The sequence below is a fragment of the Papio anubis genome, chromosome 5 (assembly GCF_008728515.1).
Source record: "Papio anubis isolate 15944 chromosome 5, Panubis1.0, whole genome shotgun sequence".
NCBI classification, from domain to species: domain Eukaryota; kingdom Metazoa; phylum Chordata; class Mammalia; order Primates; family Cercopithecidae; genus Papio; species Papio anubis.
The window spans coordinates 104,272,792-104,294,672 of record NC_044980.1 but is presented as its reverse complement, the minus strand read 5'-3'; the positions used below and the strand labels follow the sequence as shown (position 1 = coordinate 104,294,672).

Below are 21,881 nucleotides of genomic sequence, written 5' to 3'. Positions count from 1 at the left end.
GTAGTGCACAACTGAATTTACTCTAGCATTGCAGTTCTGCTAGTGATGAATTCTGCAAGGTTATATATGTCTGATGAAGTCTTCATTTTTGAAAGCTATTTTCACTGACTTTAGAATATCAAGTTCTTGGGTTTTTTTCTTGTAATTTTAAAAAAGTTTTTAATTTTTAAAAATTTTTGTGGGTATATAGGAGGTGTGTGTATATATGTGTATATACACACACACACACACATATATATATGAGGTACATGAGACGTTTTGATACAGGCATGCAATGTGAAATAGATACACCATGGAGAATGGGGGTATCTATCCCCTCAAGCATTTATCCTTTGAGTTACAAATAACAGTTATTTTAAAATATACAATTAAGTTATTATTTACTATAATCACCATATTATGCTACCAAATAGTAGATCTTATTCATTCTTTCTAATTTTTCTTGGCACCCACTAACCATCCCCAACTTCCCCCCAACCCCCTACTACCCTTCCCAGCCTCTGGTAACCATCCTTCTACTCTCTATGTCCATGAGTTCAATTGATTTGATTTTCAGATGCTACAAATAAGTGAAAACATGTGATGTTTGTTTTTCTGTGCCTGACTTATTTCATTAACAAAATAATCTCCAATTCTATCCATCTTGTTGCAAATAATAGGATCTCATTCTTTTTGTGACTGAATAGTACCATTGTGTATATGTACCACATTTTCTTTATCCAGTCATCTGTTGGTAGACACTTAGGTTGCTTCCAAATCTTTGCTATTGTAAACCGTGCCGAAACAAACATGGGAGTGCAGATCTCTCTTCAGTATGCTGATTTCCTTTCTTTAGGGTACATACCCAACAGTGGGGTTGCTGGATCGTATCGTAGCTCAATTTTTAGTTTTTTGAGGAACCTCCAAACTGTTCTTTATGGTTATTGTATTAATTTACCTTCTCAACAACATTGTACAAGGGTTCCCTTTTCTCGACATCCTCACCAGCATTTGTTATTTCCTGTCTTCTGGACATAAGCCATTTTAACTGGGTGAGATGACATCTCATTGTAGTTTGGATTTGCATTTCCCTGATGATCAATGATGCTGAGTACTTTTTCATATGCCTGTTTGCCATCTGTATGTCTTCTTTTGAGAAATGACTATTCAAATCTTTTGCCCATTTTTTATCAGATTATTAGATTTTTTTCCTATAGAGTTGTTTGAGCTCCTTTTATATTCTGGTTATTAATTCCTTGTCATAGGAATAGTTTGCAAATGTTTTCTTCCATTCTGTAGGTTGTCTCTTCACTTTCTTGATTGTATCCTTTTCTGTGCAGAAGCTTTTTAACTGGATGCAATCCTATGTGTCCATGTTTGCTTTGGTTACCTGTGCTTGTGGGGTTTTGCTCAAAAAGTCTTTGACCAGACCAATATCCTGGAGATTTTCCCCATGTTTTCTTGTAGTAGTTTCATAGTTCGAGGTCATAGGTTTAAGTCTTTGATCGGTTTTTATTTAATTTTTGTATATGGCAAGACATAGGGGTCTAGTTTCATTCTTTTGCATATGGATATCCAGTTTTCCCAGAACAATTTATTGAAGAGACTGTCTTTTTCCTAGTGTATGTTATTGGCACCTTTGTCAGAGATGAGCTCACTGTAGGTGTGTAGATTTGATTCTGGGTTCTCTGTTCTGTTCTATTGGTCTATGTGTCTGTTTTTATGCCAATAGCGTGCTGGTTTGGTTACTAGCTCTGTAGTACAACTTGAAGTCAGGTAATGTGATTCCTCCCAGTGTGTTTTTTTTTTTTTTTTTTTCTTAGAATAGTGCTTTGGCCATTCTGCTGGGTCTTTTGTGGATCCATATAAAATTTAGGAGTGTTTTTTTCTATTTTTGTAAAGAATGTCATTTGTATTTTGATAGTAATTACACTGAATCTGTAGATTGCCTTGGGTAGTAAGGGCATTTTAAGAATACTGATTCTTCCTACCCATGGACTTGAAATACTTTTCCATTTCTTGGTGTCTTCTTTAACTTCCTTCATTAGTATTTTACGGTTGTCATTATAGAGATCTTTCACTTCCTTGGGTAAGTTCCCAGCTATGTCATTTTATTTGTGGCTATTTTAGGTGAGATTATTTTAAATTTCTTTATCACATCGTTCACTGTTGGCATATAGAAATGCTACTGGTTTTTGTATGTTGATTTTGTATCCTGCGACTTAACCAATTTGTTTTTCAGTTCTAATAGTTTTCTTGTGGAGTCTTAAGGCTTTTTCCAAATATAAGATCATATCATCAGCAAACAAGGGTAATTTAACTTCTTCCCTTGCACTTTGCATATCTTTATATCTTTCTCTTGCCTGATTGCTTTAGCTAAGGCTTCCAGTACTATGGTGAATACCAGTGGTGACAGTGGGCATCCTTGTTGAGTTATAGATCTTAGAGGAAAGGCTTTCAGTTTTTTCCCATTCAGTATAATACTAGCTGTGGGTCTGTCATATATGGTTATGTTGAGGTATGTTCCTTCTATATCCAGTTTTTTGAGGGATTTTATCATGAAAGGAGGTTGAATTTTATCAAACGCCTTTTCAGCATCAATTGAAATGATCATATGGTTTTTGTTCTTCATTCTGTTGATACGACATGTCACACTGATTGAGTTGCATATGTTGAACCATCCTTGTATCCCAGGGATAAATCCCAGTTGGTCATGATGGATCATCTTCCTAATGTATTGTTGAAATTGGCTTGCTAGTATTTTGTTGAAGATTTTTGCATCAATGTTCATCACAGATACTGGCCTGTAGTTTTCTTTTTTGATATATCATTGTTTGGTTTTGGTATCAGGGAAATAATGGTCTCACAGAATGACTTTGGAAGTATTCCTTCGTCTTCTATTTTTTTGGAATAGTTTGAGTAGGATTGATATTAGTTCTTTAAATGTTTGGTAGAAATTGGCAGTGAAGCAATTGGGTCCTGGGCTTTTCTATGGCTTGCTTTTTTTTTTTTTTTTTTTTTTTTTTTGAGTTAAGTTATCACTCTGTCACCCAGCCTGGAGTGCAATGGTATTATCTTGGCTCACTGCATCAGCCTCCTGGGCTCAAGCAATCCTCTTACCTCAGCCTCCTGAGTAGCTGGCACTACAGTTGCACACCACCATGCCTGGCTGACTTTTTTGTATTTTTGGTAGAGATCGGGTTTCACCATGTTGCCCATGCTGATCTGGAACTCCTGAACTCAAGCAATCCACCCACCTGGGCCTCTCAAAGTACTGGGATTACAGGTGTGAGCCACTACACCTGGCCATGGCTTCAATTTCATTACTTGTTATTGGTCTGTTCAGGTTTTAGATGTCTTTCTGATTAGATTTTGGTAGGTTGTATGTATCCAGGAATTTGTCCATTTCTTCTAGATTCCAATTTATTGGCATAAAGTTGCTCACAGTAGCCACTAATAACCTTTGAATTTCTGTAGTATTAGCTGTAGTGAATCCTGTTATACCTCTGATTTTATTTATTTGGATCTTCTCTCTTTTTTTTCTTAGTCTGGCAAAAGATTTGTTAATTTTGTTTAACTTTTCAAAAAACCAAGATTTTGTTTCACTGATCTTTTGCATTTTTTTCACTTCAATTTCATTTGTTTCTGCTCTGATGTTTATTACTTTTCTTCTACTAATTTTGGGTTTGGTTTGCTCTTGCTTTTCTAATTCTTTAAGGTGCACTGTCAAATTATTTACATGAAATTATTCTTCTTTTCTGATGTAGGTACATATAGCTATAAACTTCCCTCTGAGTACTGTTTTGCTGTATCTCATAGATTTTGATATGTCGTGTTTCCATTATCATTTGTTTCAAGACATTTCTTGACCTTTCAGAGTTGGAATATTAAATACCTTGAAGTAGTCTTCAAGAAGTTAAATCTTGGTGTTCTATAACTTCCTTGTACTTGTATATTGATATCTTTCTCTAGGTTTGGGAAGTTCTCTGTTATTACCCCTTTGAATAAACTTTCTACCCATAGCTCTTTCTCTACCTCCTCTTCAGATTTGCCCTTTTCAGACTATTTTCTAGATCCCGTAGGTGTGCTTCATGGTTTTTTACCTCTTTTGTCTCCTCTATGTATTTTCAATTAGCCTGTCTTCAAGCTCACTAATTCTTTCTTCTGATTGATCCATTCTGCTATTAAAGGATTCTGATGCATTCTTCAACATGCCAATTGCATTTTTCTGCCCCAGAACTTCAGCTTGATTCTAATTATTTCAATTTCTTTGTTAAATTTATCTGACAGAATTCTGACTTCCTTCTCTGTGTTATCTTGAATTTCTTTAAGTTTCCTCAACACGTCTATCTTGAATTCTCTGTCTGAAAGGTCACATATCTCTGTTCCTCCAGAATTGGTCCCTGGTGCCTTATTTAGTTCATTTGGTAAGGTCATGTTTTCCTGCATAGTGCTGATGCTAGCAGATGTTCATTGGTATCTGGGTATTGGATTAGGTATTTATTGTAGTTGTCACTGTGTGGGCTTATTTGTAGCTGTTCTTCTTGAGGAGTCTTTCCAGATATTTGAAAGGACTTGGGTGTAGTGATCTAAGCTGTATCTACTTTAGGGGGCAAGCCAAGACCAGTAACATTGTGGTTCTTGCAGACTTGTAGAGGTACCTCCTTGATGGTCTTGGACAAGATACGGGAAAATTCTCTGGATTATCAGGCAGAGACTCTTGTTCCCTTTCCTTACGTTCTCCCAAATAGAGTCTCTCTATTTATTCTGAGCCACCTAAATCTGGGGATGGAGTGACACAAGCACCCCTATGGCCACCACCAGTATGACTGTGCTGGGCCAGACCTGAAGCCAGCACAGCGCTGGGTCTTGCCCAAGCCCTGCTGTAACCATACTCTGGCTACTGCCTACATTCACTCAAGGTTCTGGGGATCTACAGTCAGCATGTGGCAAAGCCAGCCAGGCCTGTAACCTTCCCTTCAGGGCAGTGAGGTCCCCAGGCCCCAGCTGGGTCCAGAAGTGCTGTCTAGCAGTCAGGAACTACAGTAAAAAACCTTAGAAGTCTACCTGGTATTCTATTATTCTATTGTGTTGCAGCTGAGCTGGCACTCAAACCACAAGACACAGTCCTTCCCACTCTTTCCTTCCCTTTTGAAAAGCAGAGGAGCCCATAGCCACTACCACCCCAGGCCATAAAGAGTGCCAGACTACTGTCAATGTTCCTTTAAGGCCCAATTTATCTTAAGTCAGCTTGTCGTGAATGCTACCTGTCCTGGGGCTCACCATTCATGGCAGTGGGCTCCCCTCTGGGGTAGGCCAGGTCCAAAAATGCCACCCAAGAGTCAAGTTCTGGAATCAGGGATGCCAAGAACCCACTTGGTGCTCTACCCGCTGCGGCAGTGGTGGTATCTGAAGCCAGATATTTTCACAGGCTAAGGTCCTCGATGTAGTACCCATGTATTGCTGCTGGTTATTCAGGGATCAAGGGCCCTTCCATTAGCAGGTGATGAATACTGTCAGGACTGGGTCCTTTCTTTCAAGGCATCAGGTTCCCTTCTGGCCCAGAGCGTGTTTAGAAATGTTGTCTGGGAGCTAGGGCCTGGAATGGGCACCTCACAACTCTGACTGGTGCCCTATCCTGCTGTGGTTGAGCTGGTATCCTAGATGCAAGATAAAGTCCTTCTAACTCCTTCCTCTCCTCTCCTTAAGCAGAAGGAAGGGGTGTCTTTTGGAGCTGCGAGCCTGGGGTTACGGGAGGAGTGATGCCAGCACTCCTTTGGCTGCCTCAGCTGATCTTTCAATATGTCGCCTGCCCTCTCCAGTCCACTGTCTCTGGACGTAATTCAGCACTAGGCCTCTTGTAAGAGTCACAGTCCTTGTGGCCTAGACTGTCTTGCAAATTTATCTGGAGGCTCAGAGTGCTGTAGCCCAGGGTGGTGAGGTTTGTGGGAACTCAAGTTCAGACCACTGGGATCCACAATTTCCCTCTGACTAGCACTGGTTTAAGTGTTCCCTCCATGGGCGGGCATCAGCTGAATTTGGTTGGGGTTTCCTTTCTGTTCTAACAGGACAGCACTGAGTCCAATGCCTCACAATTTCTGTGTTCTCCCTCCCCCAGCACCCAGAGATGCTCTCCTTACCATGCTGGTACCACTGGGGGTGGGGGAGGGGTGGCATCAGTGATTCAGGACTGATTTTAATCTCTTCAGTGCCACTCGCAGTGAGATAAAACCAGGTACTATGAGTGCTCACCTGATTTGGGGTTCTTATGAAGGTGCTCTTTTCTGTGTAGATAACTGTCGACTTGGTGTCTTTGCAGAGGAAGGGGAGATGATGATCGGTGCACTGTCTTTCTCTGCTCCAAATCTTACATTCTTTACTAAGTAATTTAAAATTATGTTCACAGTGTAATTTTTGGATAACGCATATATGAAGAATAACTGTATTGTTATCACCCATCTGTGAAGTCTACTTTCTCTACTTGAGGTATATAAAAATTCACTTTAACAGAACATCTCTTGCCTTACGAATATTTACACAATAGAATTTTAATTTTTAATTTGCCCATAAACATGCTGCAAAATTGTTTGTTATTAACATTGCTTATGTTAGATCTCAAAGTCAGTCCTTTTCAATAATGCATCATTTGATATGATCAATGATATGTAAAATCAGATAAAAGAGCCTAGTTATTGAAATTTTTTTTTTTAATTTGGAGTACTTAAAAAATTGTTATGGCTTTTCAAGTTCTTTACACATGAATATAAGATATATTAATGATTTCAAGGATTCAAGGATTAAAAATACAAAAATGTTCTATCATGAATTTGAACTCCATATAGCATCACACTATTCTTTAAATTGTCTGATATTGCCAATTCAGGTTGAATGACATTGTTTAAAAAGTATCTATTCCTTTAGAATTCGTGATACATTTCAAAGCTATTAACAAAATTCCTGAGGTGATATGGTATTAAGGTAGAAATGTAATATTAAAACCAAATTAAATGCATCTTAATACATTGTTCATCACATGAAAATTTCATGTCAATATACATGTGCTTTCTGGTGTTTATAGGGAATAAGATTTTAGTTATATGCAAAGCTAATAAGTTACTTAATAAATTCTTCAATGCCAAAACGATTATTTTTATACACTATTGGTTATACTTGTCATAACAAACCATGCTAATTCCTTTTTGCTTTTCTTTCTCATCATTTCCTGTTACTTTAAAAAGCTGGGTAAATGAATGAAAAAAGTTATGAATCCTGCCAAACTATGTGCTCAGAAGTCTTTCTATTTGTGGCTAGACTTAATTCAAGGGAAAAAGGAACTGTTCTACAAAATCTGGAAGGAGGTGGTGGCAGGTGCTTACATTTTGAAAGCACAGGAAGCTGCTATGCCTGGAAGTCAGCCTTGTTATGCACAGGCTCTGGCGCCACCTGTGCCAGGTGAGACCAGCCTGATTCATCAGCCCACGGGGACTGCACTATGTTTTATGATCTCACAAAACTGGCATAAATGGGCAACTACTTGTGAAGAAATATAATAATTGAATGAAAGTTGCAGTTGGCTACAAAGATTTAAATTTATCTTCTACCCAATCTCTATTGACTCACATCAGGGATGTTCAACTTTTTTTTTTTTTTTTTCTCTGTCACCCAGGCTGGAGTGCAGTGGAGTGATCTCAGCTCACTGAAACCTCCGCCTCCTGGGTTCAAGCCATCCTCCCGCCTCAGTCTCCCAAATAGCTGGGCTACAGGTGTGTGCCACCACCCCCAGCTAATTTTTGTATTTTCAGTAGAGATAGGGTTTTGCCATGTTGGCTAGGCTGGTCTCGAACTCGTGACCTCAGGTGATCTGCCTGCCTCTGCCTCCCAGAGTGCTGGGATTACAGGCATGAGCCACCACGCCCAGCTGGGATGTTCAACTTTTGATTCTTTCATCATTCCACATATTGACCGATTTACACAGCTGATCACACCTGGAAGAGTTGCACCTGTGGAACTATTACTATTCCCACCCACTCCTGACCTAAAAAGAATAGAAGATGAGGCTGGGTGCAGTAGCTCACGCCTGTAATCCCAGAAATTTGGGAGGCCGAAGTGGGCGGATCACAAGGTCAGGAGATCAAGACCATCCTGGCTAACATAGTGAAACCCCGTCTCTATTAAGAATATTAAAAAAAAAAAAATTAGCCGGGTGTGGTGGTGGGTACCTGTAGTCCCAGCTACTCGAGAGGCTGAGGCAGGAGAATGGCATGAACCTGGGAGGCGGAGCTTACAAGGCAGATAGCACACAACCACACCAAACCGGGGAAAAAAGAGAGAGACCCTATCTCAAAAAAAAAAAAAAAAAAAGAAGAAGAAGAATAGAAGATTCATATATTCTTAATTTGAGACATTTAATTTTTCAAATTACAGCATGTAATGTGATTCCCTTTCACTATGGAAAATAAGTAGTTTTCAAGAACTGAGTCTAAGAGTAAAAAAAAGTGGAGGAAATTGTAAACAGGCACACCCGGTGCAGTGCACCTGTGTCTTTTTTTTTTTTTTTTTCCAAGACGGAGTCTCGCTCTGTCGCCCAGGCTGGAGTGCAGTGGCACGGTCTCGGCTCACTGCAAGCTCCACCTCCCAGGTTCACGCCATTCTTCTGCCTTAGCCTCCCAAGTATCTGGGACTACAGGCGCCCGCCACCACACCCAGCTAATTTTTTGTATTTTTAGTAGAGATGGGGTTTCACCGTGTTAGCCAGGATAGTCTCAATCTCCTGACCTCGTGATCCGCCCGCCTCAGCCTCCCAAAGTGCTGGGATTACAGGAGTGAGCCACCGTGCCTGGCACTTGTGTCTTTTAAAGATGTATGACTTTTTTTCCTGCTATGTGACTTTTAAAATGGATGCATCTCACTTGTCTAATTTCAATCTTACCCCCTGAATTCCTATCATGGTTAGGACTCTGCCTGCTCATCTGTGTCTCTGGATTTTGGCCCAGTATAGTCTATAGCAGGGCATAGTAGTGGGTGAGAGATGGCAAAAGGATTAAGGATATAAACTCTGGAGTCACTCATTTAAGGTTCTAATCCTGGCTTCTTCCATGAACCAGCTGTGTGATCTTGGAAAAGTTACTTAACCTCTCTGAGTCTTGGTCTCTTCATCTGTAAAATGAATCTGTATAATGAGCCTGATAACCTTATGGGTATAAAGATTCAGTGAAATGATGTACTTAGGGCTTTTAGCTAAAGCTTGGTCCACAGTAGGTGCTTAATAAGTCACGGGAGTGATGTCTGGGACTACTTATTACTGAGATTGTTATTAAGTCACATATATTCCAATTATGTACTCCTCCTAAGAGTCCATCACCTTTCAAAAAAACAAACAAACAAACAAAAAAACAAAGAAGAATAGAGCAAAAGCATTTAGCCCCCTTCCTAAATGGCCCATTTTATATGAAGAACTGAAGGTATAATAAATGTTGTGAATCAGTGTGTAACAAGGCTCTCCCTCAGTGATATTCAACTTAAAATAAGATGGTATTTCTGGAAATCTGCAGGATCCAGAGCCATTAAATCTTGAGTGTGGCTAAGTTTCTGCAACAGCAATTTTATAGGCAAGAGGTAGAAGGTTCTGGAATGGTTCCAACATTCAAGGGAACATTTCAAAGGATAAATTGCACAGATGGTCAGAACCTATAGCACGTTCAACATATTATTCATAGAAATGTATGTGTTTCAACGTTAAATTGTGAGAAGTAGAAACCAAGACTGGAATGCAAAGTGTATTTGTGAAAAATTATGTTTTCAACTTAGATTTTCCCCTGTATCTATCATGTCAAGTTCTATAAAATTAGATTTGTTTTTCAAAATATAGTGGAATGTGCCATGTATCTTTATTTAGATTTTAAAAGCCATTATTTTCCATGGAAAGTGCTCTCCTGCAGTTAGATTGGTACTATCATTTTTGAAAATAATGTGATTTAACAGTTTCTTGAATAATTAAACATATTTGGAGCCTCATTTTCCTTTAGAAACCACGGATATAAGGCCAGTTCTAAAATATTCCCAGCACTCAAAATGCTAGGATCCTAAACAAGTTTTTGTAAATAATTAGATTCAAGTCAATGAATATTTATTGTGCCTGTTCTATGGTATGAATACAAAAAGGTATATGGGGTGTATGGGGGTGGTGGTGGATGGTAGAGGAAAAGAATAACAGATAGAGATGAATAAATCATCATTCCTAGTCTGGAGATGACCCAACCTATCACAGGAGACAGGCCTGTGTATAATCATAATATAGCATGGTAAGTGCTACAACAAGTTCAAAATGCCACAGAATTTCAGGAGAGAAAGTGAATTTGTTGAAATGATTAATTTCTAACTCCTGGGAAGAGAAAAAAAAACAAATACAAATATATACATTTGGCTTTAGAATTTATTATAGGTGAAGGAAGGAGAGGGTAGGATCTTTGATTAAAGATAGTTGTTTTCAGACATTAAGAAATGGGCCAGGAAGTCATAGAAACTAAAATAGTCCAAATGTTCCATCTGCTTTGATTTAAACAAATGAGGAAAATTATAAAAATCCCACAAGACTGCTTAAATTAGTGGACATTTGTACAGAATGAGACTTAAAAGACTCAGAACTCCAAAGGCTAAGAAGACTTCTATAGATGCTTACCTGTTGTGGTTAAGCTTAGAACAGGAGTTTTAACAGCCTGGGGTTTCACTGGTGAGCAACTATGCAAAGGCCCATCTCTGAGCTTCAGTTTGTTCATAATTGTATAAATAATGACATGGGGAAATACTATTACTACTTTCCTCATAGGAAAACAGCCATGAAAAACTGGCAAGCACCTGATCGTTACTGAACTTCAAAGTATAAAGAAGGCATTCTTAGACCTCCAGGTAGAAGAAAGCAGATCATCTATACGAAGGGAAATAGCAAGTTTGTGTCAGATTTCTGCAAGGCAACTTTCAGTGCAAGAAGAATACAGAGATGAATGAGTATAGACTGCTAAGGTTAGAACCAAGTGTCCCACACATATTTTAAGATGTCTGTATTAGTCCGTTCTCACACTCCTAATAAAGACATACCCGAGCCTAGGTAATTTATAAGTAAAAGAGGTTTAATGGACTCACAGTTCCACATGGCTGAGGAGGCCTCACAATCATGGAGGAAGGTGAAGGAAGAGCAAAGGCACATCTTACATGGCAGCAGGCAAGAGAGTGTGTGCAAGGGAACTGTCCTTTATAAAATTATCAAATCTTGTGAGACTTATTCACTATCATAAGAACAGCATGGGAAAAATTGACCCCATGATTCAGTTACCTCCAACAGCGTCCCTCCCACGACACATGAAGATTATGGGAGCTAGAATTCAAGATGAGATTTGGGTGGAGACACAGCAAAACCACATCAATGTCTTTCAACATAATCATTAGAAATCGTGAAAAAACTTGGGGAATATAATGCCAATATGTCCTTCTGGAAACAAACAAACAGAAAAAACAAGATAAACCTAAGCAAAACAGAAATAACTAGTTGACTAAATCCAGCTAACTAAGAAATGAAGAGAAAAAAGATTAAGTTAAGGGGAATTTCCCACTTGGATGCATTTATAATTGTGTGAAGGTGTTTGTCATTTTTGCAGTTACAGTTTTTGGGCCTCCTACTGGCATTCATGGTGTTGCGGCCAGGGATGCTAAACATCTATAAAGAAATTGCCCTGCCCAAATGAAACTAGCATTCTTATTGCTCCCTTTGAGAAACTCTGCATCTTAGTCAAAGTGGAAAAAACTACACTTTTGGGAACATCCCTTATTCAGAAGCTACATAGTTGGGATGGGATTAAAGACAATAACTAAAACTAGAAAATCAAGTTAACCTTCTGTTTCCATGACAGGCTCAGTGTACATAGGCTATGACCTACGGTTTGTGCTGAGGAATGCAGATATATTTTTAGGACTTCCCCAGATGAAAATCCCCAGTAATTATATTCTCCTAAAAAAGAACTCCAAAATATCAGTTATAAATATCACAAAACTGCATTGGTGGAAATTGACATTCAAAAATCACAATAAAACATTACAGTAGTCTCCAATGACAAAACAGGTTAAAGTGCAAATACAAAAATATATCCCCAGGGTAAAAGATACAACCAGAAGTCAGCAAACTAAGGTAATATATAGATGTTTTGAATTATTAGATAACACAAAGCTTAGCAAGTGTACAATCACGCATGCTTTTAAAAGCATTTGTCATGGAGCTCTTATTGCAAAGTCAAATATCTGGAAATTTCCTATAATCACTTTGAGTTGAACAAGCATACTAATTTGTTAATTTCAAAGTTGATAAATTGGTCAGGCACGGGGGTTGACATCTGTAATCCCAGTATTTCAGGAATCCAAGGCAGGAGGATCACTTGAGCCCAGTTTGAGGTCACCCTGGGCAACAGAGTGAGACCCCTTCTTTACATTTTTCTTTTTTTAATTAGCTGGGGCCAGACACGGTGACTCATGCCTGTAATCCCAGCACTTTGGGAGGCCAAGGCGGGTGGATCATCTGAGGTCAGGAGTTTCAGACCAGCCTGGCCAACATGGTAAAACCCCGTCTCTACTAAAAATACAAACATTAGCCAGGCATGGTGGTGGGCGCCTGTAATCCTAGCTACTTGGGAGGTTGAGGCACTAGAATCACTTGAACCCGGAGGGCGGAGGTGCTGAGATCGCGCCACTGCACTCCAGGGTGACAGAGTGAGACTTTGTCTCAAAAAAGACAAAAAATTAGCTGGGTGTGATGGCACATGCCTATAGTCTCAACCACTCAAGAGGCAGAAGTGGGAGACTGCTTGAGCACAGAAGACTGAGGCTGCAGTAAGCTCTGGCTGCACCACTGCACTCCAGCCTTGGTGACAGAGTGAGACTGTGTCTCTAAAATAAACAAATATATACAAATAAAAAAATTAAGTTGATGAATCCAATATTTATACCGAAATAGTTCCAATTACACACTTTAAAGCATCATCACTCGTCTTTTGGAAGACTGGCTGAACACCTAAGCAGTTGTCCTTACTTTTGACTATGAATGTTCATAACACGTGGAAGATGTCAAAATTCCACTCTAAATTTGAATAATATTAATTTATTCACAATTTATAATACAATTATAAGATTAGTATTATGGTATTAATTTGTTAATAGTAGTGACTTCCTAATTTCTCAGTCCTTCAAATTATAATGAACTTTTTAGCTAAGTTTCTTGCATATAGCAGTAGTTAATGGTTTTTGAATGCCTTCTATGTGTCTCACACTATTGGAAATATTTCACATGCAAACTCAATGACTTTCACAGCATCCTTATTATTTCTGCTTTATAAATGAGAGGCCCCAAGGTTCTCACACCCGGTGAAACAAAGGTGGAACAAAATCTCGAACCCAGGGGGTCTGATGGTATATCCATCATCTTGAGGTTCTATGTATCTTGGAATATTCCTGTAACCTTAAAGTATACAACCGTTTGTTATTCATATATTTTACTCATTTGTAATTAATATCCTTTCTCTGGATAATTCCATCTTTGTTGTTCAACAACATTTATTATTTATTAAAAGCAATATGTGTTCATTATAGAGATGTGGAAGATTCTAAAATGCAGAAAATATTAATATAATGTAATATTCCTCTGGCAAGAGATAACCACTGTTAACGGTTTTGTTTCCAGTCTTGTTTGTGTGTTTGTCTTTATGTATGTGCATGAATATGGGAGTTTGTTCATATATATGCATAGTTTATAGTTACTTTTCTATTTAATTTATCTGGAAAGTATTTTGCTATATCATAATAAGAATCTAACTTTTATTCCACCAAATATTTAACATCCCCAACAGCAGTTACTGGAATATCATTTTCTCGCTATTCATGTAGATGCCTTTATGCAGTCTTCTCTCAGTATCCCTGAGGGATTGGTTCCAAGGCCCACACAGACACCAACATTCAGGGATGCTTAGGTCCCTTATATAAAATGGTGTAGTGTTTGCATACAACCTACACACATCTTCTTGTATACTTTAAATCATCTGTAGATTATGTATAATAACTCATACAATGTAAATGCTATGTAAATAGTTGCTATACTGCATTGTTTTCTATTTAATTGTTATTTTGCTATTCTTTATTTTTTTTTATTTTTTATTTTCCAAATATTTTTGAGCCAAGGTTGACTGGATCCATGGATGTGGAACCTGTAGATTTATACAGGTACAGAGAACCCACCGTATCAAATCTGTATAAAACTAGAGTTTCTTGCTCAAGTATCTACTGTATTCCATTGATCTTTCTTTGCAATGTACTAGTTCCCTTTATCACTGGGGAATACATTCTAAGACCTCCAGTAGATGACTGAAACCATGGATAATACTGAACCCTATATATACTGTGCACGAATTTCTTTTCCCATCTATAATTTTGTGGCTAGAAAATATTTTTACTGTAGGCCTTGGTAACCTTAGCATATAATTTCTTTCCTTATTAAGTCAATAACTATCACCTTTTCACTTAAAGGAAGTACTTTACAGCTCTCGTTGGCATTCTGAATTGGCAGTATCACTACTCTTGTACTTTGGGGACATTATTAAGTAAAATAAGGGTTCCCTGAGCAAAAGCACTGCCATACTGTCACAGTTGATCTGATCATCAAGATGGCTGCTAAGTGATGAAAGGGCATGAGGGTATACAGCACGGATATGCTGGACAGAGGGAGGAGTCACGTCCTGGGTGGAGCAGAGCCCGAGGTGCAAAATTTCACTGGGCTACTCAGGTCAGGGCAGATCACAACTTAAAACTTATGAATTACTTATTTCCAGAACTTTTCATTTAATATTTTTAGTCAGCAGCTGACCACAGATACATGAAATAGTGGAAAGTGAAACCTACGATGACAGGGGCACTATATAACATTTTTATATCTGGTAGATAAATGTCCTCTTCCTTATTCTTTTTTTGTCTAAGACTATTCTTCCAGATGAATTTTACAATTACTTTATTGGATCCCAAAACAAAACCTTGCTGAATTCTAACAGCATTAAATTAATTTGGGAAGAAATGATATCTCTAAAATATTTGAAACTTGGCGATATGGTATAAATGTCTTCTACTATGTCTTTCTTTAAATGCTGTAATTTTATTTATACAGGTCTCATTCATTTTTTGATAATTTATTCCTAGCTATTAAATAATTTTAGTACTAATATAAATAGACTTCTTTTCTATTCCATTTTCTAACTTATTTTTCCTGTTATATAGGCTCAAAACTGGTTTTAAAACACTTTTTATTTGACCACAATATTTTTCATTGCTTCTACAATCCAGTAGATTTTGTTTTTCCAAGAACACAATCCTATCATATGCAAATAATTGCTTCATTTTATCCTTTTCTATTTTATTCTGTTTCTATGTCATATCTTATTACCCTGAATCAGGCTAGCAAAATTATGTTAATTAATAGTGGTAATGGAGGCATTTTTGCCATATCTTTGATATTACTGAAGATGTTGGTGTTTGGTGTTGATTTAAATCATTAACCTGGTAATGTATTGTGGATGGTGGTGGTGCTGCTGCTGCTGCTGCTGCTTGAGAAGTGGAGAAGTGGGGAAAGAAGAGCGGGATGTTGCAATCTAGTCTAAGTGATACATTTCTTTTTTTGAGATGGAGTCTAGCTCTGTCACCCAGGCTGGAGTGCAGTGGTGTGATCTCAGCTCACTGCAAGCTCCGCCTCCCGGGTTCACGCCATTCTCCTGCCTCAGCCTCCCGAGTAGCTGGGACTACAGGCGCCCGCCACCTCGCCTGGATAATTTTTTGTATTTTTAGTAGAGACGGGGTTTCACCGTGTTAGCCAGGATGGTCTCGATCTCCTGACCTCGTGATCTGCCCGCCTCAGCCTCCCAAAGTGCTGGGATTACAGGCGTGAGCCACCGTGCCCGGCCTAAGTCTAAGTGATACACTTCCAGGTTTAGATATATTTGCTTAAAGCTTTGGCAGCCAGAATCTATTTGTACAAAGAACTAATTTTTTTTCTAAGGAGAGCATCAGGCAATAATCTGGGCTTTGGGAGTAATAAAGGGTTTTGAGGCGAGACAAATTCTGAAGTTAGCACCATCTCAGTCACTTATTTATCCCTGGACCTGACTTTTTTATTTTTTTGAGACGGAGTTTCAAAGCCCAGGCTGGAGTGCAGTGGCGCGATCTCGGCTCACTGCAAGCTCTGCCTCCCGGGTTCTCGCCATTCTCCTGCCTCAGCCTCGCCAATAGCTGGAACTACAGGCGCCCGCTACCACATCGGGCTGCTAATTTTTTTGTATTTTTAGTAGAGACGGGGTTTCACCATGTTAGCCAGGATGGTCTCGATCACCTGACCTCGTGATCCGCCCTTCTCGGCCTCCCAAAGTGCTGGGATTACAGGCGTGTGCCACCAAGCCCAGCCCCTGGACTTGACTTCTTAGTCCAAAGTCTGACTCACAGCAAGTGAAGGGTTGTAAAAATTGGGAGCGGTTTTTATTCAAAGTTACAAATTTGCTTCAGAAACAGAATGATAAAAGTTTTGATATATAGTGTTCTCGCTATCATAAGTTTTGAAGATTTTAGTTGACCATTATCATAGTTATCAATATATACATATACATTTATGTTTAAATTTCTAATTTATTATCAGTTTATGACACTTTTTATACTTTTGTTCTTTTTTCACTTTAAAAAAATTCCATTAACTTTTTGGGTTATATTTTGCCCTTCCTTTCTCTAGTGATTTAGAAAACACATCTCTAGTTTTTAAGTATATGGGTAATGATTTTACAAAACACTTGAAGCTATATTTTCTGTTTATCCTACATCAAGAATGAAACCAAATCTACCGACTCTTGGCTTTTATTGCTACATTTATTTTAGGCATAAGCAATTTTTTACATTATGTGTTTTCTATTTCAAAATTCTTTGACAACTGCATTCAGTTTTATAACAATTCATAGCTTTAGCTCCATAATAATTTTTTTCTTTTCTTTTTTTTTTTTTTTTGAGATGGCATCTTGCTCTATCGCCCAGGCTGGAGTGCAGTTGCAGTGGTGTGATCTCGGCTCACTGCAACCTCCACCTCCTGAGTTCAAGTGATTCTTCTGCCTTAGCCTCCCGAGTAGCTGGAACTACAGGTGCACACCACCATCCCTGGCTATGTTTTGTATTTTTAGTAGAGACAGTGTTTCACCATATTGGCCAGGCTGGTCTCGAACTCCTGACCTCAAGATCTGCCTGCCTCAGCCTTCAAAGTGCTGGGATTACAGGCATGAGCCACTGCGCCCGGCCAGCTCCATGGTAATTTTAATAATTGCCTCCAAGTCTTTTATATGACAATTTCCCCATTTAAAATCTTATTTTTATGTATTAGTTGGCTGAAATATATCATTAAAATATTTATTTCCCATTAGAAAATTAATGTCAGGTAGGTTTTCTGAATACTGATGATGTAGGACAGGCAAGCTCCCAAACTGAGGCTTAGCTTGAGAGGGTTCTTGGCTTTACCCAGGAAAGAATCCAAGGGTGAACCCATGATGTTAGACAGCAACTTTTACTGAAGCAGCGGTGTATAGCAGTAGAACAATTACTGCTTCTCGAAGAGCAGAGCTACCACATAGTCAATCTGTCCAGAGTAGCAGCTCAGAGGCAATTCTGCAGTCATACTTATACCAACTTTTAATTACATATAAATTAAGGGTTGGATTATGTACAAATTTCTAGGAAAAGGGTGGTAACTTCTGGGTCATAGGGTTATTATCATGGCAAGAGGTGGTAACTTCTGGGTGTAGCCATGGCAGTGATAAACTAACATGACACACTGGCAGCTGTGTCTTATGGAAAACTGCTTCCACCAAGTCTCTGCTCTAGTTAGTCCTCAATTTGGTCCAGTACTCGACCCCTGCCTCCAGAGTTAAGTCCGGTCTCCTACCTTACTTATATATTATAGATGTTTCAGAATGTTTGCTGCTTTTACATATGAAAGACAATTTAGTGGTTATAGAATTCATGGATTACAATGCATTCTTCTCTGTAGACACTTGTTCTATTGTCCTCTAGTGTTAAATACTGGTTTGAGGTCTGAGGCTGATTTGATTTTGTCCTGCCAGTATATTGTTTATCTTCTTCTGGCATTCTGTTTAAAATGCTGCTATTATTTTTGAAATGTTCAAAAACAACGGGGAAAATCTGGATGCTTATCAGTTTACTCAGTTTTGACTAAAATGAGACATGGAGTAATTTTTTTTTTTTTGGCATGAAAAAACGGTTTCTTATTATATCCTTAACTACTGTCTCTGTTTTATAGACCGCTCATCTCCTCTTTGGGAAAACTGTTTTTTTAGACTGAATGCCTGTTCCCATATCTACTATCAACTTTCTTATTAGTGGCATCTTTTCTCTTTTCTTCCTGCATTTTTGTAAAGCTTATTAAATTTTGCATCTGAATAAATAACTCAATTACCTACAACTTCAATTCTGTACTTTACTATTTTTAGTTCAGATTTTAATTTTTTAATTTGGTTTCTGGAAACTTTTATTATATTATGCTTCCTTATCATTTATGCTCCTACCTAAGCAGAGCTTTATTTTTATTTCAAGCTGGTGATTTATTAATAACTTCTTAAACATCAAGCTTGTTTCAATGTCAAAACACATGGATCTTTTTGAATAAACAAAGCAGATGCTTTTAAAAGATATCTTCCATACCCTTTTAATGTGTTTTTCCAAAAGTATGCTGTTACACTATATCTTGAAGACAAATTTCTCCCTGTTTTTTTTATTTTAGGATATTTTGAAAAGTTCATATTTTTTATTCCTCTTTACCAAACTTAATTAAAAAAGGATTAATGCAAGTCTGATGTTTGCCAATAGAAAAGACAAGTGGATTCTCCTTTGTGATCATCACCATTTACCTTAATTGTAAATCACCATTTACCTTAATTGTAAATGGTGATGATCACAAAGTAGAATCCACTTGACTTATTTCTATGCTGAAGTTCCAATGAAGCAGTTCTTGTCATGTTTCCAGCCTCCAGCAATTTCCTTTCAGGTTGTGGTTTGGATGCACAGTGGAGAGTCATCTGTTCCTCCACCTGACTATGCGGAATTTATTTCTGAATAATTTGGAGCAATCTGTTACCTTCTCTTGCCTAAAGCATTACATAAGAATTGACAACTCTTAGAACTAATACTTCCATAGATCCTGCTGCCTTTAGCCCAACCTACAACTGCTGTCACATCCCACACTCTTTTGCATTTATGAGACTTAAAGTCCAAGCTTTGCTATGGTGGGGGAAAAAAAACGATTTGAAACAGACTTGGCTCTCAGAGAAAGCCACTCACATAAAATAAGATGCTGGGCGCTAACTCTGTCTGTGGCCCATGTCTTGGTAAAGGATCTCAGTAGGTGTGAATGAGAACACCAAAGTCTCCTCCTGCTTGGTTCTTCTGTCTTGCCTTAGGACCCATCTTCACCTTTTTCAATGCTGATTCCTTTTAGAGTTTCACCTTTTCCAATGCTGATTCCTTTTAGAGTTTGGAAGATTGTTGACAAATACTCCTTATTCTTAGAAGCATTAAAACTTTGAAATTTTGTGTGTGTGTGTTTTCATTGAACACAATAAAAAAAAAATCTGAGAAGAGAAAATGAAGCACCAGGAGGAACCTTCTTTTTCAGTCTGGAAATTTCAACACCACCATTTTACATGATTCTACTAACACCTAGGAAGTATGTGGCCATTACTGTTGAATAATAATAAAATCAAAGTTCCATGGTCAAGCAGTGAACAGAATATTATTATAGCATTGCCTTGAAGCTCTGATTCTGATCCAGAAATAAAATGTATTCTACCTGATTATTGCAGAGAACTGTTCATTTTATCAACACCATTCTTGAATTACCCATTACCAAATAAAAATTTATTTTTTATGGGTCAAAGACATCCTAAATAGTAAATTCATGGCCAGGTGCGGTGGCTCACGCCTGTAATCCCAGCACTTTGGGAGGCTGAGGTGGGCGGATCAGGAGGTCAGGAGATCGAGACTATCTTGGCTAACACAGTGAAACCCCATCTCTACTAAAAACACAAAAAATTAGCCAGGTGTGATGGCGGGCGCCTGTAGTCCCAGCTACTCGGGAGACTGAGGCAGGAGAATGGCGTGAACCCAGGAGGCAGAGCTCGCAGTGAGCTGAGATCGTGCCACTGCACTCCAGCCTGGGTGACAGAGCAAGACTCCATCTCCAAAAAAAAAAAAAATATATATATATATATATATATATATAGTAAATTCACATCACACCTATATGATACAAAATAGAACTTTATTTCCTAAAGGAATACTTCAGCTTTTTGGCAAACAACTACTACCACAGAGTAAGGAAATAAATTTTATGGTCTCAGCCCCTCCTCCAATAAACAATCAATGAAAGAATAACACAGAAATACAGATGTGTTATTCACTCTTTACCATCTGATATGGCTTGACTGTGTCTCCAACCAAATCTTACCTTAAATTGTAATAATCCCCATGTGTCAGGGGTGGGACTAGGTGGAGATAATTGAAAATTGGGGGCAGTTCCCCATACTGTTCTCGTGGTAGTGAATAAGTCTCATGAGAATTGATGGTTTTATAAATGGGAGTACCCCTGCATAAGCCCTGTTGACTGCCACCATGTAAGACAAGTCTTGCTTCCCATTCTGCCATGATTGTGAGGCCTCCATAACCATGTGGAACTGTTGCTCAATTAAACCTCTTTCCTTTATAAATTACCCAGTCTCAGGTAGGTCTTTATCAGCAGCATGAGAACAGATTAATACAGTAAATTGGTACCAGGTAGAAGGGCACTTCTGTAAAGATACCCAAAAATGTGGAAGTAACTTTGGAACTAGGTAACAGGCAGAGGTTGAAACAGTTTAGAGGGCTCAGAAGAAGACAGGAAGATGTGAGAAACTTTGGAGCTTCCTAGAAATTTGTTGAATAGCTTTGACTAAAATGCTGATAGTGATATGGACAATAAAGTCCAGGTGGAGGTGGACTCAAATGGAGACAAGGAACTTCTTGGGAACTGGAGTAAAGGTCACTCTTGCTATGCAAAGAGACTGGCAGCATTTTGCCCTTGCCCTAGAGATCTGTGGAACCTTGAACTTGAGAGAGATGATTTAGGGTATCTGGCAGAAGAAATTTCCAAGCAGCAAAGTGTTTAAGAGAAAGTAGAGCATAAAATTTTGGAAAATTTGCAGCCTGCCGATGTGATAGAAAAGAGAATCCCATTTTCTGGGGAGAAATTCAAGCCTGCTGCAGAAATTTTCATAAGCAATGAGGAGCCAAATGTTAATCACCAAGACAATGTGGAAAATGTCTCCAGGGCATGTCAGAGACCTTTGCAGCAGCCCCTCCCATCACAGGCCTAGAGGCCTTGGAGGGAAAAATGGTTTCATAGGGCTGGCCCAGGGCCCCCCTGCTGTGTGCAGTCTGGGGATATGGTACCCTGTGTCCCAGCTGCTTCAGCTCCAGCCATGGCTAAAATAAGGCAATGTACAACTCAGGTCATTGCTTCATAAGGTGTAAGCCCCAAGCCTTGGTGGCTTCCACATGGTGTTGAGTCTGCAGGAACACAGAAGTCAAGAACTGAGGTTGGGAACCTCCACCTAGATTTCAGTGGATGTATGGAAATGCCTGGATGCCCAGGCAGAAGTATGCTGCAGGAAACCTCTGCTAGGGCAGTGCAGAAGGGAACTATGGGGTTGGAGCCCCCACAAAGAGTCCTCCATGGGGCACTGCCTAGTGGAGCTGTGAGCAGGGGTCTACCATCCTCCAGACCCCAGAATGGTAGATCCACCAAC

General features: G+C 38.8%; 1 protein-coding gene and 1 long non-coding RNA gene across 4 annotated transcripts in view; both read right to left on the bottom strand.

The window, feature by feature from the left end:
• The window catches only part of CAMK4 (calcium/calmodulin dependent protein kinase IV), a 256,916-nt gene that overhangs the window by 52,368 nt on the left and 182,667 nt on the right, over positions 1 to 21,881 (bottom strand). The window lies entirely within an intron of this gene.
• Positions 18,277 to 20,096, bottom strand: LOC110743513. Its single transcript, XR_002522685.2, has 2 exons — positions 19,546 to 20,096; positions 18,277 to 19,512 (listed from the first exon to the last, which is right to left on the bottom strand). It is a non-coding gene; the product is annotated as an uncharacterized LOC110743513 (long non-coding RNA).